Below are 4,005 nucleotides of genomic sequence, written 5' to 3'. Positions count from 1 at the left end.
ATAATTTAAAAGAACTCTCATTCCTCAGATAAAAGGTATTTTCTTTTCTCATCAGGGAACTTACACTTTAATGAAGGGAGTAGCTGAAAACAACAAAAGTATGGAATGTGTCAAGTGGTGATAGTGCTATGAAGAAAAACACAAAAAAGAAAATATAAACCGTCTGGGCGCAGTGGCTCATGCCTGTAATCCCAGCACTCTGGGAGGCCGAGGCGGGTGGATCACTCGAGGTCAGGAGACTGAGACCAGCCTGGCCAACATAGTGAAACCCCATCTCTACTAAAAATACAAAATTAGCCAGGTGTAGTGGTGGGCACCTGTAACCCCAGGTTGGGAGGCTGAGGCAGGAGAATCGCTTGAACCTCTGAGGTGGAGATGGCAGTGAGCCAAGATGGTGCCACTGCACTCCAGCCTGGGTGACAGGAGACTCTGCCTTAAAAAAAAAAAAGAAAGAAAGAAAGAAAGAAAATATAAACTACTCAAAATCTCATCACCAGAGATAATCATCGTAAGCATCTCGTCTATTCTTCCAAACACCTCTCTTTGCCAATATACAAATATGTTTTTGTATCAACAAGCATTTTTACAGGCTGATTCATAACCTGTTTCCAGTAATATTTCTGAGATATCTTTTTATGTCAATAAATAAAAACTGATATGATTTTATTTCTAGCTTTGATTTTTTTCTATATCATGAGTCATCAAGCAATTTTTTAATACAGAAAACTTTAAACATATAGAAAAGTAGAGAGAATGGTAAACACATTTATCTCCTATAACAATTATTATTTTGCATATTTACTTTACCTTTTTTTTGTTTATATATGTTAAACTCAATTATAGATATGATGAACAGCTTACCTGTTCTGTTTCCACCCCACCAACTTGGGTGAGTTATAATTCAATTCAAAGGGCTGTTGGTTTTTTAAAAACAACTTTTTTTTTTTTGAGACAGTGTCTCACTCTTGTTCAGGCTGGAGTGCAGTGGCATGATCTTGGCTCATTGCAACCTCTGCCTCCCAGGCTCAGGTGACCTCCCACTTTAGCCTCACCAGTAGTTGGGACCACAGGTGCTCATCACTACACCTGGATAATTTTTTTATTTTTTTATTTTTAATTTTTTTTGTAGAGATGGGTTTTGCCATGTTGCCCAGGCTGGTCTCAAACTCCTGAGCTCAAATGATCCACCTGTCTAGGCCTCCCAAAGTGCTGGGATTATAAGCATGTGCCACCATGCCTGGCCCAATTCTGATGTTATTTACCCAGAGTTAGTGTCAGACTCCACAGGGCTAAGGGCTCAGTCTTTTATAAGATGCTCTCATTTCAGATATCAGCCTCACTTTGGGATGTCCCTAAGCCCTTGCACTTTTGACCAACTGGCTGTAAACTCGGGTTCCCACAGTCCCCACATGCTTGATAATTTGCTAGAACAACTCACAGAACTCAGGAAAGCATAATACTTATGATTAAAGTTTTATTATAAAACAAGGCCAGGAGCAGTGGTTCATGCCTGTAGTCATAGCACTTTGGGAGGCAGAGGTGGGTGGATCACTTGAGGTCAGGAATTTGAAACTAGCTTGACTAACATGGTGAAACCCTGTCTCTACTAAAAATACAAAAAAATTAGCTGAGTGTGTTGGTGTGTAGCTGTAATCCCAGCCACTTGAGAGGCTGAAGCAGGAGAATTGCTTGAACCCAGGAGGCGGAGGTTGCAGTGAGCCAAGATCATGCCACTGCACTTCAGCCTGGGTGATGGAGAGAGACTCCATCTCAAACAACAACAACAACAACAACAACAACAAAACATTGTTAGAGACCCAGGAGGAAGATAGAGTTTCCATGCCCTCTCCTGGAATCACGGGGCATCACCCTTTCAGCACACCAATGTGTTAAAGTAGGAAGAGCCGCTGAACTTTGGTGTTCAAAGTTTTTGCTGGGGTTTCAAGGTGTACGCATGATTGGTTAAACAATTGGCCACAAAATTGAACTCATCTTAAGCTCCTCTCTCTCCTGGAGTTCCTAGCAGAGTTCCAACCTTCTAAGCACATGGTTGGTCTTTCTGGTCACCAAACCCCATCCTGAAGTTATCTAGGGGTCTGCACAGTCACTTCATTACTGTAATGAAGGCATTGCGATCACTTGGAAAATTCCAAGAGCATTTGAAGCAGTGTGACAGGAATGGGCGATGAAGACTTGATATATTCTTTATTGTACTATGTTGTGCCTAAATACTTTAGTATATGCAAACCCATAGTACATTGAAGGTATTGTAAGTCAAAAGTGCAGACCAGGTGCAGTGGCTCACACCTGTAATCCCAGCACATTGGGAGGCCAAAGCAGGTGGACAGCTTGAGCCCAGGAGTTTGAAACCAGCCTGGGCGACATGATGAAACCTCGTCTCTACCAAAAGTAAAAAGAAATTAGCTGGATGTGGTGGTGCATGCCTGTGGTCCCAGCCACTTGAGGGGCTGAGGCAGGAGAATCACTCGAGCCTGGGAGGTCGAGGCTGCAGTGAGCTGAGATGGTGCTCCTTTACTCCAGGCTGGGTGACAGAGTGAGACCCTATCTCACACACAAAGTGCATTTTCCTCTTTCTTACTTTCTCTCTTTTTTTCTCTCTCTCTCTTTCTTTCTTTTAGAGATGGGGTCTCCTGGAGTGCAGCGGTGCGATCTCGACTCACTGCGGCCTCGACCTCCCTAGCTCAAGTGATTCTTCTGCCTCAGCCCCCACAAGCAGCTGTACTGTATATATATCACTTTTGCACCACTGTAAAGTCAAAAAATCATGTTGGGGACTGTCTGCACCTCTAAATAAGTAAGGACATTTTCCTTTATAGCCACAATGTCATTACTATATGTAACAAAGTTAATGAGAGTTCTTTCTGCTTGATTTTCAGTGGCTGCCTACTATCCAAATGCATGCATATATCCTAAAGTTCTTGATGGACATCAAGATGCCTATTGATGGACATTGAGGATATTTCTACTTTTTCATTAGGGGAAACCACACTAGGATGAACATTCTTATGCATACATCTTTTTATCCTGTAAGTATCCCGTGTTACTACCTGAGAAAATTGTGACTGCTTGTTTTCCTAGCAGGGAGCTGTGAAATCCAATTCAAAGGCATTGTCTTTAAAAAAAAATTTTTTTTTTCTCTTCTTTTCACATCAGGCAGGTAATGTGCAGATGTGGTAACAAGGTTGGAGGGAGGTACGTCTCACACATGCACGTGAAACTCCAATCATCATGCTTATCAACTACAAAAGAATCAAGGTATTGTCTTTCAGTGAAGCACAGCATATCCCTGTCCCTGGTGTAGTCAGCATGGCTTTGCCTGAACTTTTGCTATAATCTGTGTACCAAAGAAATCTGATGTTATCGTATTCTTTTGGGCAAGGATGAGGGTCTTCTACTAACTCTCCAAGGCCAGTGGGCATAATGACAGATGCTATGTACTGAGTTGTGTCCCCCCAAAATTCATATGTTGATGCCCTAGCCCCCAATGTGACTGTATCGAGACATAGTGTCTTTAGGAGGTAATTAAGGTCACATGAGGTCATAAGGTAGAGCCCTAATCCGAGAGAGCTGTGGCCTTACAAGAAGAGGAGCAAGAAAGTGGTGATCTGCAAGCCAGGAAGAGGGCCCTCCCCAGAACCTGATCAGGCTGGTACCCTGATCTGGACCTTCCAGCTTCCAAAACTGTGAGAAAATAAATATTCCTTCTTCAAGCTGGTGTTTTGTTATGATAGGTCGAGCTAAGATTTTGATTAAGTTTGACTTCAAAATTCTTGGTGGAAGTGACAGAAACTTAATTTGAATTAGCTTAGGAAAAAAAGAATATTTCTTCAAAGAACTCTAGGAAAGAAAACAATGGGTATTAGAGCAACACCACTGGCCTCTGCCACACTGCCTTTGCAATTTCTCCCCAAAGTGCAGTGGCTTACTTTACCCTGAGGTTGGAGAATGATGTTGGGGGGAGGGGTGAGGTGGGTGTCAAGAGGC

The 4,005-nt window shown here is 42.5% G+C and overlaps 1 non-coding gene across 1 annotated transcript; it reads right to left on the bottom strand.

Moving 5' to 3' along the window:
• Nucleotides 1-3,168: 3,168 nt before the first annotated feature.
• Nucleotides 3,169-3,272, bottom strand: LOC119626346 (small nucleolar RNA U13). Its single transcript, XR_005242523.1, has one exon. It is a non-coding gene; the product is annotated as a small nucleolar RNA U13 (small nucleolar RNA).
• Nucleotides 3,273-4,005: the final 733 nt, after the last annotated feature.

This window comes from Chlorocebus sabaeus, chromosome 21, assembly GCF_047675955.1.
Source record: "Chlorocebus sabaeus isolate Y175 chromosome 21, mChlSab1.0.hap1, whole genome shotgun sequence".
Classification (NCBI taxonomy): Eukaryota; Metazoa; Chordata; class Mammalia; order Primates; family Cercopithecidae; genus Chlorocebus; species Chlorocebus sabaeus.
This window is presented reverse-complemented; position numbering and strand designations above follow the sequence as displayed.